Consider the following 16,309-nt stretch of genomic DNA (forward strand, 5'->3'; position numbering starts at 1 on the left):
ACTCCAATTAGCCTCAGCATCTGTTGCTGCACACGCTCCCAAAGTTGCTTCCGCACTTCATGGGGTAGCCCAGGAGTACACGTCCCCCACTACCTACCTTGTTGGGCAGGTAATGGGTCACCAGCCATAGGAAGCTCCCAAACTCCTTTTTGCTCATGATGCAAGGGAGGGAGATATTGTTTGTGCATGAGGATGTACCTTGCTGAACAGTCTGGAGCCTTGGAGGATTGATAGAGTGGTTTCTGCATCACAAAACGGTGTGCACATAGGATGGGATGTGTGTATATGATGAGTAATGTAATGTAGCATGGTACACATGATCTTGTGAGGTTAAAATATCACTAAATTTCTCCGTTACACCGGTCTCGGATACATCGCATGTCTCATGACCATAGGATTTACCCAGGGACACACAGATTAAAGGAAGGGAATTCCTTACTTCAACGTGTGTTTGGACATCGCATTTCACATAGTGTTTCATTAGGGAGGCTCTGTCAACCACCAAAAGCGTACACAAGGCCTCATGTATCAGCTGTTGCCACAGGGCAGCACTGGAAGTCATCTGGCTGGGCTGACCTGCATTCAAAGTGAAGAGCTGGAATGTGCCATATTCCTAACATATAGTGCATCCATGGGACGTCCGTATACACACCATCACAGATTAGGTTCAAACACCATCACCCCCCTTCTTAGACTTAATGGTTTCAGGGACACATTCCTTCACCAAAAGCAAACAATCAAAGCAATTTACTCATTCTATGTGTCATGTGTAATGCAGTTTACCACAATCATGGTGGGTGGGATGGTGTGTCACTTCATCCCAAAATCCCACTGAAATCAATTTCTCAGCCACAGAGAAAATACCCAATAAAGCATGAAACAAGTGAGGGCGATCCTAGATCAATTTGAGTACCAGGGTGTGATAGACAACTGCACCTTACCTATGAAGAATCCCTTGTTTTCAGTAGTGAAACACAAAAATTGATATTGTTTAGTCTTAGACTATAGACATTTGTACACTTCCACTCACACATTTGCACTACAAAATGCACATAGTGCCGCACTAATGAATAACGTGCGTAAAAAAATCACTAGACTTCTAGAAATCTCTAAAGGAAAACCTACCGGTAGGACAGTTCCTTCGCTTACGAAGAAACTGTTTGGACATGAGTGACTTTAAAGTTGTCAGGTGCACTGGCAGAAAAGCTCCAAAGGGGGAGATACCCCAATAGGTTTATCAAGAGGGCACAGAAGAGAGTACCTAACTGCAATAGGGAGGCCCTACTGAAAAAAGTGGACAAGCCACAGAAGAGCAGTGCTATCTGCATAACTACTTTCAATATCGCTTCTAACAACATCAAACGCATCATATTGCATGACTGGCGGATCTTAAATTCTAATGGCCTGAACATTGGTAAGCCGCTCTTCTCCTTCAGGAGAATTCAGAACATAAGGGACCATCTAGTGCATACAATACCTCGACGACACACACAGATGGACCAACAAAGATTATGGAATCTTCCCCCCAGTCACTGGGCACATACAGTGTGTATCATGCGACGTTTGTAAACTAACAGAGAATACAAAAAGTGTTGATGCATGCCTGAACTATCCCAGGGAACAATGCAGGCATGAGGACGGTGAGCGCACACTGCCTCACATCTCAGCACTCCGTTTGCCCAGATGCATCATAGTAAATGCAGTGCATGATAACACTTATTTCGGTGTCAGGCTTTAGTTTTTCACCCTTGTTGGTGCAGCCAGTGATGTGTCTCTCCAGACATGTGTTTCAGGACAGTTGTCCTTCTTCAGAAGAGAGCAACACATTATTTTTGGGGGTGCTGGAAATGCTGCCCAAAGTCTTCTCAGGTACATACCAATTGTAATTCTACCAACGTTATATACATGATCAAATACCCATGCTGCCTAGGATATGTAGGCATGACAACACAGAAGGTGAAAATAAGAATTATATAGCACAGCTCGAACATTAGATGCCAGAAAACCATGACACACTTTACCACACACTAAGCAGAGGAAGGGCATATGGTGGCTGACCTTCACTGGACTGTTTTGGATAAACCGTATATTCCTGCCACTAGTCGAGACCCCAAAAAAAAGATATTTCTGAGGGGACAAAAGTGGATCTGTACGATGCGTAGCCATGAGATCGGCCTGAATAATGATATTGCCTGGAACTCTCTCAATAGATTATGAGATTGGCCATGGAGGAAAATCTCTCCTCATTTCTTTGTCTTTTTTTCCCCCACTGTATCTTCCATCTCGGTGTGGTTCTGGAGGGGGATACTCCTGTTTGATACTTCACATAGGGGTTGTATCAGCACACAACAGGTTCAGTCCTACGATTGTAATGACAATGAGAGAATAATAAAACCGACGGGAATATACTGGGGGCATTAAATGAAAGGTCGCAAGCTATACCTTAATTAATTAATCTTGAAACCATAAAAACCCCCAAACATTGTTCACCTGGTGGCAGATACTCAGGCTTCAGTCTATCATGCCACATCCCCCCCCCCCCCACACTTTTATTTGATATAGGCTGCGGGTGTCCTGCCTTATGATATAAAGGGGTTTTTATTAAATGTATCATCTCTGTATCCCCGATGGGAGGACAGTATATTTCACATAATAGCCCAAGACATGTGTGGCTGGGTTCACCGACTAACCAATTTACATATGGACATTCACAGCCAGATCATGTTTACTGCCGCTCCAAGATGGTGGCTTGGTCAATGGTCTAGTCCCAAACAGGAAAAACGGGTCACGTGATGCTCACCGGTAATCATGTGATGTTATGTGATGCTCACCCATCACAGTCCTACACGGTGCTGGAAGGGATACAGTTGCAGTGACAGGCTCACCTGACGAAGTGTGTGGGCACTGAGACGCATATATGCTAGCAATTGGATGACATACTTTCCTTCTTTCTTTGTTTCTATACTATCGAGTCACTGAAAAACACGAGATCTGAGATAGAGCAACAGATCACACAAGTAATCGGGGGTATTGATTATGAGTAGGGCTCCCGGTTTTCCGTTTATACGGATTTTTACATATAAATACAGACGGGAAACTATGTTTCCTTTGTCTGTATTTATATGTAAAAAACTGCAAAATACTAGTAAACTTTGCCGCGCTTAGCCCAGAGTTGGCACACCCCTGTTCCTTTTGTTGCTGCCCCCAGCCTTTCTTTTGAATTGGGCATCTCCTGGGCTCCGCTGCTCGAGTGAGCTCTGCGCCAGCCCGTCACCATTCCACAAGATAAATGTCCGTGGCCTCAGGAGGGAGATTAATGGCGACCCCTGGAATGCTGCTTTTCACACTGTTTGTCCTGCTGCAGCCTCGGGCTCTGGATCCGGCAGCCCCTCACCACGTATGATACAGGCAACACCAGGGGGTTTTGAATCAGCAATTAACCTTCATTGAGCCGAAGGATTAGGATAACTGCAGCTCAGGGAGTGTGTGTTGTATTCTGCGAGCTGTGCTTTCACATCGTCGTATTTGCATGTTGAAAGCTCTTGTATGACGATCTTAAAAATATACACTTTCCTGAAGCGAGGTGATGAGTGCACCTCAGCTTTTGAGACCTTGCTGAAAGCCTGCACGCTTTTAAAAAGAGTATGTGTAGGAGTGGTAAAAGAAAGGAGCGAGTGGTATGGTAGCAGCTGCTAACGGTAAACAACTTTTACAACGAAACATTTACAACGCACTACCATTACAACGCGGTCATTACAACGCAAACCATTACAACGCATTGCGCTGGGGGGCGCTCTAGGATAGGGAATAAGTTTAATTTACTATCCAACACCTTCCCTAGTGTCCACGGGGACTGGAGTTGGAATTGTAAATTAAACTATTCACTATCCAACACCCAAAAGCACTATGCGTTGTAATGGATTGCGATGTAAAAACCGCGTTGTAAAAGCAGGCGTTGGAATAGCCTGCGTTGTAACGTCATACATCCGCTGCGAACCCTCCCCCCAAACAAAATGTTATGTGGGAGCAATAGGTGAGTGGATATGGCTTGGAAAAGAAGGCAGCGCTTAAATGGAGAATGTGTGGGCTGAGTAGAGAGCAAGAAAAGTCATGCGCTCCCATGTGTACTAAAAATAGCAAAACAAAAGTTCTGATTTCTTTTTTTTTCCATTTACAACCTTCATTTATTGCAATTTTTAGAATACAATATAAACATGATGACCTAGTTGGTGAAGTTTCTTAGTCCCAGGTGAAATACATGGTGGATTTGATGTACCAACCAAAGTCCACTAGGCCTGGCATGCTGTGCATAGTAAGAGGTTATTAAGATTTACACTTTATTGCAGCGTTTTGAACCCAACAAAAGCAGTAGTTCGATGACGCAAGTGATAGACTGACATCTCACCTGCAGACATCACCTGAAATGCTTCAAATTTCTCAATATTGTCTCCTGTCTTTGAGAAATGAAACTAAGGATGCCCCCCACCCCAATAGATACTGCACACAGTTAAAGCGCTCTGTAGGACAGAACTCTCTCCATGGAAGTGCAAGCTCCAAACTTTTCTGAGCAGAACCTGTTTTCCAATTCCTCTAATGTGTTGTTTTAGATAAAGAGACCTGTTGGACATTGTACGTGCTGTAAAAATTAGCACCCCCTCTGAAAAAACAAATGCAAACGAAACCAGCGTTATGGCTTTAATTTTACCATCCTTTGAAAGATGAATGACTAAGGTGACTGCTGACATTTAAACTTACGATATGTCAGAAACCACCACTAAACTTGCTGAGCCATCTGATAGAATGGCATTACAGCAACAGCGCTGGGCTTGGAATAGAGAACTGGCATATCAGCAGATTAGGCTTCAGTGTGCTGATTCAGGCAAAACTGCATTTGTGCTTTCCTTTGCCTCCATGCGCTATCAAATTAAAGCCTGCTAGTTGGTTTCTATTTTGTTATAAACAGCTGTATTTTGCGCCCTTACTCATGTGTGGTTGTTTGTAAGCCGATTTTGATGCATGGGTGTGTGACTTGCATATGATTCCTCATGTGGGGGTGGCTTGTGGTGGCCCTTTTGCATTGTGATCGGTGTTTGTTGAGTTCGTTGCCATTTAGGTTGTTGTTCCTTCAGCTCTTGTGTCCGTGTACAAGCAGTTGCACATGTGTTTTTTGGGACTGAAATAAATGTGGAAAAATACTAGCTGTAGCATCGTCTTTTGCTTGTGGCAAAAATAAACGTGGATAAATTCAGAAAAAATGCCCAAAAAATAAATATGGATTAATACAGACCGAAATGGCAAAAAAATAAATACCATAAGACTGGGAGCCCTAATTATGAGACAGCACTCAGCAATCACCGAGATTGAGCGATCAGTCACATATTTGATGGGGGAACTTTTTATGACAATAACCTGCAATCTTACAGTGCATAGAGAACGAGTCACAGTACTGATAATCGTTATTATGTGTGCTAACTGTCTATGTATTATCCCCTTATTTATGAATAGTGTGTGACTACAGGGAGCCGTCCCCGTTCCCTTGTCTTTTCGAGCGTGAACTATAGTGAAACTTGGTAAGATCTACCTAGCACATGCCCGCAAGGCCCAAATGATTATGATGGGTGGGGAATCATGGAAATGTTTTCTGAGTAATGATTTTTTAATTCAATTTGAGAGAGAGCGATAAATACTAGTTCAATTAGGACAATTGTCCGGATGAACGGAGTTGAGACCGTGTCACATTAAATCAGTCTGGAGGGGCAAAATTGATTCATTTTATTTTATATTAACATTCACAGATGTATTCATTTATGTTTTCACATTTGTGTGTGCATATATTTTTCTCACTTACAGAATTCAATCAGAGTGTGATTACAGGTTCAAACCTTGATCTACATATTAAGGTAGGAGAGAAGGGTATAAATACTGGGATCCAGTAGTCCTGGCGAAAGCCGGGAAGACACTAGGTACGGCTGAAACATGTGCCAATTTTGCAGAGTGGAGGGGTGAATGGTTCATAACTCACCAGTTTACCACCAAGCACAGGTTTAGCATAACCTTTTTTATCGTTAGCCTGGGAATCCGTGAATAAAATAGGCATTTGGAATTCCTTGAGTTAGTTTTAACTTTGTCTGCATCTAATTCTTACTTGATCCCAACTCTTCTAGGTGTTTCTATTGTGTCCCCCACCTTATTGCTCCACCTCATGCATTGGCTTGCGCAGAGGTGTGTTTAGCAGCCCTATGATGATGCATACCACAAACTTTTCTGGGTGACGGCAGTTTTTCAAACATTTTGTTTTTGCATGTTTACCTTTAAAAATTGCGACCCCCAACCCTCCTACTTCTGTGAGTGTGTTCTGTCTACTATAAAAGAGGTCAAAGTAGGCGTTCCCCTCCTTCCCCTTAGTTTTGTGTGTTGGTCCAGTCAGGATTATGCCTGACAGAAATATCTGTCCCAATAGCAGCCATAGAAATCCTACGTACACCCAAGAGTTCTATAATATGTAGGCATGATAGGCTCCACCACATGTTTGCCTCATGAATGGCAACATTGGCAAGCAGATCACAGATTCTATATTGTCCATGGAAAACTGTTTGGTACAAGCAGTCTGATTATGGCTAATGTGCAAATACAACCCCTGGGCCTCCTCTGCTTCACAGCCAACCTTCTCCCAAGCTTGAAAACCATACCATGCCTCAAATCACAACATCCTCTCTGACTAACTGACTCAGCCAGCATAATGCTCAGTCGGTCCAGATCATACAAGCCTGGGTACAGCATGGTAGTCTAAGTATGCATTTGAAACTACAGATACAGGAGATGCAAGTGGACCCTCTTAGTTGCCTACTCTCAGGTCACTGCATCACAATTCTTGTAGAGTAGATGGGCCTCAACCTCAACATTGATGGACAGCACAACCTACTTGGGAATAATGAAGTTGAGAGGCACTTCAAAGATATATGATGTCTCCTCTGTCAGCCCAGAGTCCTCTTGGTGTGTTCCATGCAATGCACATCACCCTTTGTACATGATCAGTAGCACCTTGAATGATCAACACAACACGGTTCACCATGCAAACTTCACATGTAAGCAATGTGTAAACCTATAACATGCCATTTCTTGTTACCAGGTAATGGGCATTGCTGATGCACGGATGGCAAGAGCCAGGGCACACCGTCTCATGCACAACACAAGCATTGACGTCAACATCAGTCTGCTGTAACTCTGCAGTATCTGGGTCTAGCCCCGTTGTTCTAAAAAAAAAAAACGCAGCGTGGTCTACAGGCCATGCGGACTGTTTGGGCTTACAGGCATTGGTTGCTTTTCTGTTGCAAGGATTGTGACATGCAAAGTGCTGCTTTGCTGTTCCAAAGCAACAATGTCATATTTACCTGTGAATCTGGTTCTTCAACATATTTGTACATGGTTCAGTGGGGCTTGTTGACTTATTCATAAATTGGATTTGGCTGCTCCATTCTGCTATCTGTCACACACATTTAATTATGCATTATCTGAGGTGTCCCTGTAAGGTCTTGTAGCCCTTATGAGATAAAAAAAATTGGATGGCACACTAACATCAATAATTTGTACTGCTATCTGTCCAGCCGTAACATCATTGTCTATACCAGCTACTATTTGCTCATTGCTGTCATGCTAGACTGATCTTTAAATGTTGCTTGCACAAGAAGATCCTTACACCATGTAACATCTGGTTTTGCATATTTTGCAATGGTGACAATGGATCTGGTCATCAGACACCAGTCATAGATCATGTCACGCATAGCACAGCATGAAATCATAGACCTATCTCTTGAAAATATGGCCATGTGTGCCTTTGTAAAAACCATTGTCAATGTGTACCTCTGTGCCTCTGGCTAATCAAATATTCAAATGTGAATGTGCATTCACAGCTACACATTGAATGCTGCATCACTAATCTCATATACAACCTTTGTGTCGAGTGCATGTGTGCAGCAAGCCCATCTAACTGACACAGACATCTCAGCAATGTGTGATGTCAGAGTCTCACATGTAGTGACACATACCACCAATGCTAACCCAAATGAGAGACACTGAGGCATGCTTTATCTTACACATATGACCAGTCATAGAAAGACATCAATGTGAGTAACTAGTGCCTCTTGCCAGCTCAGGATAACTCTTATCAGGACATTTCAGATAATCTATAATGTGTTGCTAGGCCTGCTAAATCAGGAAAAATGTTACACATGCTGATCAAGTAGCAATTTGCGGAAAAAGTTTCTTTTCAAATCCATGTAAGCAGTAATATTTTTCATATACACCATGGAAAATATTCGCAAAATACATGTGTATGAATGGAATATTCCCGCTTACCCCTTAGTGTGTAGGATTTTGTTGCAAAATCTCAAAAACCGGCAAACGGCAAGGAAGTGATGTCAGTCTGCATCCTGTTCCATGGATGAATACTGTACACTTTCACTTTCTCTTTTAACCACCCTGTTACTGTCAGTTGAGAGTTGTGGAGGTGTTGAGAGGTGTCTGCTGGTATCAGTGGGTTTGGAAAGAGTTTCAGTGCCTAGTCCTCTTTCCCTACTGTCCTTGTTGAGTCCTGTGTCTTTGTCCTTATGTGTTTTTTGCGTCTTAGTGATTGTCTTGTTGGGTGTTTGTCCTAGGGGTATATTTGTATTTTCAATTGTTTTTTTTCTTCATATTGCTGTATTCAATTGTGTTCTGGGAGTTGTTGGGTCATGGTAGGGAGGGCAGGATGTCCAAGAGGCCCTTGGGGGGATTCCTATGGTTAGTAAAATTTTACTTGCCATGGATGGTGAAGGCTGGTGTCCATATCCTCCAGGGATACAATGTAAAAATAAGAAAGGTCAGGTGGGAGCACATCTGATGAAAGTTGATGAGAATGTTTGGTGTGGACAGGACTGTGTCCAGCATTGGAAGCACCTTTGGCAGGATTACGTTGGGCGTGAGGGAGGTCTCATGGTGGTAAGACATGAGCAAATTTGTTTCAGATCAAAGGATGAATCCATAGACGACTAATTAGGTTCTGGATCACATCTATGCCCCCCCTTATGGAATGTGCTACATGGACAAATGAAATGCTTGTCATGGTGTACTGTCCAACGCTATGTGCATTGATATTGGAACACTTCACATGATTAACAGGGGTATCAATCCATGTGCGAAACACAATTTGTGATATCAATATGTCAAGGGTTGTCACACACCTGTCGGGAAGCAAATGGACCCACTTGCCCAAACAACGTCCGTCACACATATTGACATTGTTGAGGTAAAAAGTTATTCTTGAAGCTGTAGATCAAGTTGTAGTCTGTTTTGTCCCACTGATCCTGGCAAGAATGTCCAGTATATGTTGTCATGTGTGTGGTGTCAGGCAGGCAAAGTAAATCGCAACATGTATTTAACGTTGACACACACAACTGTTATAGTGAACAAAATTGTATCAAGAAGACCTCAATGATGTAAGTGAGATGTGTGGAATGTGATGTTATATACATATATATTTCTTGCTATCCATTTGTCACAGCTGGAAGACCCTTGATCACACAGGGAGATGTGGATGACTTCATGGACCCACACGCCACCAGTGAGTTCCTTGCCCCTACCTTAGAATTGTATGTGTTAACATATATATGTCATGCCACTGGCCCTGTATGTTGTTGTACACAGTGTGGATGTGAATCACATAGAACTCACCTCTTGTGTGATGATGCAGCATCAAGTCAAGAGTCAAGCACATCATCATCATGTGCTGATGGAGAACAGCATTGGCCTTCTTGAATTGATATTACAACTCCTCATATGATTCACTACCTCCCAGCCACATACAAACAAATAGTCCATGATTTTGATAACATTTTTGCAATGTCATTGAGCCTATCATGCAGCATCACAAACATCTATGCATCCTGACATGATTGTGTAAGAGAGCCAGATGTGATACACTGTTGTAAATGATGATATGTGTCTACCCCTGAGCATTTGTTACTGAAGACAGGGGTCCCTAGACAACGAATACACGTCAAATAATCAACATATATTAAATAGACAATATGTTCTTTGTCCAGCCGGACAGAATTTATTCAAACAATATTTATGGTGAAAGAAATTCACAAGTGGAGCGCAACCTGAGAACCACACATACAAAACAAAAAACAAAAATGGAGGGAGGGGGTTCAGCCAAGGAGAAGGGAGGTCTGTTTTCTAGTAATCAATAGACAGACTTGATTGTGTGTTAATACCATTGTGCATTCCATTCACAGTATTTGGAGCCATATGGTACATTGGTGTCGACGTTTCGATCCCTTAACTCAGATACATGGGATCATCTACAGGACAGTAATTTGTGAACATGCCTGTCTTGAAATATTTTGTGGAAACCCGGAAAATGCCGGGTGACTGCACTTCCAGAATAGGGTGCAGGTTCTACTGGTGCGTGGGTCCGGGTATGGCTAAGTCGATCCCTTTCCATCAAGGTGGGCAATTGCCCACTAATTTCTTCTAATACCAGCAGGACGATTTAAGGTTGATTGAAGTTTCAATGTAGAAGGGCCGTCGATGGTAGCGGGTATGGCGGGTTCGAGTAAATACTCTTTGAGGTTGCCGGTCGGCAAGGCTCCGATGCGATGATCAAGGCATCCGAAGAAGGCTCAGAAGATTCACCGAGTCACCGCAGGGCCATCAGGCATGCACGCATTGTCCCTTCATTGTCGCATTAAGAGGAAGACACAATTTTGTTTAATTGCACCGTATCGTCATCGCATCACGGTGCTGCGTGTTGCATCACCAGGCGGAGAAGAACCGAAGCATCACCGTCCCCAAACGCAGCAGTAGGGAACCGCCGCTTCATCTCCCCCGGAGTAAGGAACAGAAGCATCCCCGTTACTGTGTGTAAGGAATTAACGCATCAACTTCCCTGCAACTCTTTTATTTGTATAGCGTTACGCATGCAAAGGTACATTGAACGTAAAGTGTCGCATTTACCATCTAAAGAGAACTAAGCTATTTCTACCATTCTAAAGTACAGTATTGTGGATTTTTGTCATTTGTGGTCTTGTGTTAAGTCTACATAAAGAATACTTATTTTTGATATACAACCTGCGTGGTGTCCATCTGTAGTGTTGTCACTGTATTACTGTATGTGTGGAACATTGATTGAGGTTACCAATTTATGACAGTTCTCTATGATGATTTATGACCAGGCCATTGTAATACGAGACCTAAGGTTGTGTCATGCGCATAAAACTAGGCCAACATCGACCACAACATAACATTGCGTGTTGGCTAATTCATTGTAAGGGGAGAATGTAGGGTTTGCATGTCATTTGGGGTGGGCACAGTGCGGGGGTTATAAATTTGGCCACCATTTCCACCCTGTGATAGAAAGGAGTACCAGTTTGAGAAAGGCACTTCATGACTGCTCTACTGAACTTTCTGATTGAACACTTTTCGGTAACTATAATAGTCCGTGCTTTATTTCAGTTTTTTCTGCATAAAATATTGACACTGAAGTTACCATTTGTATACTTTAGTGTCGTACTTTGGCATTGCAAGTATGGGTTGTATCCTGAAGAATTACATTTTGGCAAACTGCACATAAAAACAGGCAAATGTGACGTTTTCAAAGCAACTTCACCCGAGTGCAAATATTGTGCATCCCTCCAATAAATAAAACAAAAATGTTGTCATGCTAATGTTCAATAACATATTTGTATGAGTACCAAGCATTCTTTTTTACTTCAAATCATTTTTATTGAAGACAAACAATAAGACAAACAATAAGAAGGTGGCAGAAATAATCATAATAATGCTAACCATGGCAATAATTATACTAAAATACTGATATTAAAAGTAATAATAATAATAATAATAATAATAATATTAAAATAATGACTATGCTCAAGTGCCAAGTAATACCTTCTTCGCAAACCCGGTAAACCCACTCCTCAACGTGGCACTTGAAATTCACTTCAGTGTATACATATATACATTTGTAGTTTGTGTACATATTTTTATTGGAATTAAATAAGCAAACCAACATACACTAAAATCGGTCTTAGCAGATAGCTCCTATTTGGTCTTTCAGAATGCGCTTTAGATATTCCAGTTTCCACATTAGCATCCCTATGATTTATTTCAATTTCCAATATTACTGTTGCGTGTAGCCTTTACCAAGTATGAAATGCAATCTTAAAGAGACGTTATGCACCTTTTCCATATTCTTTCCCGGGAGGAAGTTATATCAGTAAAATCTACATGAAATGCAAATATTAAGAGTTATCATTATATGGTTGAAATCTGTATCATTAAGTTCTGTTTATAAACCTAGCTTTTCAATTACTGGATATTTTATTAACACACTGAACATAGATATTGAGCTCAAATGACTTAGATTTTCTTTTCCGACTGCGGATATCAGAATGTGAAGATGTTCAATTTAAACCAAATAAAAATTTTCATTTAGAAGAAGCATTAAAATGCAAATCAGAAATGGAAAGTTGACTAAAAAATGAAACTATAGTTTGTCCTGAAATATGAAGTAGAGAATAAAGAAGAATTAATCTGTGAGATACAGCAAAGACATGTTTTGAAAAACCAAATGATGGCTATGTTAGGTTGCAATAGAATGGGTAAATCGTACGAATTATTGTTAATATTTGGATTTTTCAACCAGTGCGACGTCTTTTAAGTGTCGTTTTTATTGTTTCAATTGAGGAACAACACACATTATAAAAAGCATACTTTAGCTGGTACATTTGTAAGTAAAAAGTACTCTTGTAAATGTTATACAGCTTGTATATGATAGGAATCACCCTCTCATCACTCCTCTGGTCGGAGTACTAAAGGCACAATGGAAATATACAGTGACAATATAATAATATGAAAATGCGCAGACGCATAAGGATTACAAATCATGACATCATGACTCCATAGCCTAATTCCATTAATTCCAATACATCAGAATGTAGCTTTTTAAGGGTGGCAATATGTTGTTAAAGCAGGTAACGGTCTGCGGCAGTCCAGGAATGGTATTCCATTGTGTAACTAGATTATAGACGGTTCCCCGGACAAAAAAAAATGTATTTCCTTTATTTTTCGAATAAAACGTAGTAGGAGAGGAGAGATTTTGTTTTCCCAATTGGCTGTAATGCGTGAGGAGGGGTTAAGAACAACGTGGTTGCACGAATCCAATAATTTTTGTCATATTGTCCTGGCCATTCGGATGTAATCCCAACAAAATTGCCATAGGGTCACCAGGTGATGAGTTAGCTAAAGTCTCTTTAATGTGACCCAGTATCACCCTCAAAACTTCAGATCGATCTGGTTCTATTCAATACTGCATTTGGGGCTCGTTTTTGTGAATTATTTTAAACCAATGTTAAGCAACGATATGTATGGCTAAATATTAGGTACGTGGTTTGTGGGAATTTCTGGTTTGTTAATCGGGGATACTAAGTGCATAGAATCACAAACACAACTGTAAACTGTTGTTTGGGAATGTATTTCAAAATGCCAATAAAAATGATATTTAAAAAAAAGAATTTAACTCCCACAGAGTTTTGCAGTCAATTTCGGGGCTTATTTCAAGGCCCGTGACCAAGGTTGCATCACTTTTGATTAGGGAAAAAGTGACCTGTTAGTGGTGCAAGGGGCTTGCAAATAAACCCCTTTATGTGTAACTATGTTCTGTAATGGCACATCACAACTTCACCTGAAAAGTGCTTTTGGTGTGCACCGGCTCAATGCTTCCCTGGGACTCAATTGCACTATCTAAAGGGATACTAACTTGTGTGGCATGCTCAGTGTCATAGATAGCACCGGTGCACATATCTTGCCAGCGCTATTGCCTCACCATTTCCCTAATTTGCAGTGGGCATGGACATTTTGTGCAAAAAGTATTGCGAGCCATACTTAACGTTACCACTATTCATCATCGGGTAACACAAAAATCATGTGTACATACAAACTTCTCCACCAACTTGGATCCACATCCTCCCAGCGATGGTTGAGCTGATGGACCATCCACTTTACTCCAATTAGCCTCAGCATCTGTTGCTGCACACGCTCCCAAAGTTGCTTCCGCACTTCATGGGGTAGCCCAGGAGTACACGTCCCCCACTACCTACCTTGTTGGGCAGGTAATGGGTCACCAGCCATAGGAAGCTCCCAAACTCCTTTTTGCTCATGATGCAAGGGAGGGAGATATCGTTTGTGCATGAGGATGTACCTTGCTGAACAGTCTGGAGCCTTGGAGGATTGATAGAGTGGTTTCTGCATCACAAAACGGTGTGCACATAGGATGGGATGTGTGTATATGATGAGTAATGTAATGTAGCATGGTACACATGATCTTGTGAGGTTAAAATATCACTAAATTTCTCCGTTACACCGGTCTCGGATACATCGCATGTCTCATGACCATAGGATTTACCCAGGGACACACAGATTAAAGGAAGGGAATTCCTTACTTCAACGTGTGTTTGGACATCGCATTTCACATAGTGTTTCATTAGGGAGGCTCTGTCAACCACCAAAAGCGTACACAAGGCCTCATGTATCAGCTGTTGCCACAGGGCAGCACTGGAAGTCATCTGGCTGGGCTGACCTGCATTCAAAGTGAAGAGCTGGAATGTGCCATATTCCTAACATATAGTGCATCCATGGGACGTCCGTATACACACCATCACAGATTAGGTTCAAACACCATCACCCCCCTTCTTAGACTTAATGGTTTCAGGGACACATTCCTTCACCAAAAGCAAACAATCAAAGCAATTTACTCATTCTATGTGTCATGTGTAATGCAGTTTACCACAATCATGGTGGGTGGGATGGTGTGTCACTTCATCCCAAAATCCCACTGAAATCAATTTCTCAGCCACAGAGAAAATACCCAATAAAGCATGAAACAAGTGAGGGCGATCCTAGATCAATTTGAGTACCAGGGTGTGATAGACAACTGCACCTTACCTATGAAGAATCCCTTGTTTTCGGTAGTGAAACACAAAAATTGATATTGTTTAGTCTTAGACTATAGACATTTGTACACTTCCACTCACACATTTGCACTACAAAATGCACATAGTGCCGCACTAATGAATAACGTGCGTAAAAAAATCACTAGACTATAGTGCCTGGGAACAGCTATTGAACAGCATTCTCAGCACTAGGATCTCAACCTCAATTTTGTCCATTACCTTTGAGGTATAAGAATAGCCCTGGGTTGTTTCCAGCCAGGGTAACAGAGTTACTTAAAAAAATTTATGAGAAGGCATTGTCTTATGTAGATGACATCTATCTGATGGACGATGAATTAATGGAACACTTGGCTAGAGTGTACCACAGAATCCTTGTGTTTATTCACCTGGGTTACAAATTTTATTTAAAAACCTGAAGGTGCCCACCACATTGTCCAATTTCTAGGGTATGAGTTGTTGAGTGAAGGCAAAAGCCTGGCAGCACAGTTTTTATAAAAATGTGCACTGCTCCAACCTCCACAGACTCTGAAAAAACTACAATCCATAGTAAGATTTTTAAATGTTGTCAGCACATACATTTTGGATTACGTAGAATGAGTAAAACCTTTTTATGACTTACTTAGACCTGATTATTCAGTGCCTCATTGGGCACAGAAACATACAGACATTCTATGTTGTGTACAAGCTGACATGATAGCTTCTAAACATTTACATACAAGCATTAACACAACCAACCTGGTGGTCCGCGTAGTTGCAGGACCAACCGGGGAGACATATATCGCTTTAAATGAAGGGGATACAGTCCCTATTGTATACAAATCATACTTGTACACAAACGCTGAAATGCGGTTTGCACCAACTGGGAAGATACACACAGCTGTACTGACTGCTGTAGTGAGAGAGGAGAGAGAGAGGGAGAGAGAGAGAGAGAGAGAGAGAGAGAGAGAGAGAGAGAAAGAGAGAGAGAGCACTAGCGGAGGGGAAATGCACTAGGGAAATGCACAATTGCCATGACCCTAGTACAAAAGCAAGCATCTCAAATGCTAAAGCATTCCATCCACGATGGATTCAATAGGCTAACTCTCTCACTGCAACAGATGTCGTTTACAGATCTGACTCTACATTACAAACAGAAGCATTCTTGCAGTACGGACAACAATATCCTCTGTCGAATGAAAATATGCCTCAAGATCAATATAAATGTATCTTTTATTCCCATGGTTATGCCCAGCAGGGCATAGGAATTAAACAGCAATATTCTGTGGAATGCACAATTGTAAAAGAGCACATGCATGACAGGAAGTTCTGTCCTGGAAAAA

The sequence above is a fragment of the Lissotriton helveticus genome, chromosome 8, assembly GCF_964261635.1.
Source record: "Lissotriton helveticus chromosome 8, aLisHel1.1, whole genome shotgun sequence".
Lineage (NCBI taxonomy): Eukaryota > Metazoa > Chordata > Amphibia > Caudata > Salamandridae > Lissotriton > Lissotriton helveticus.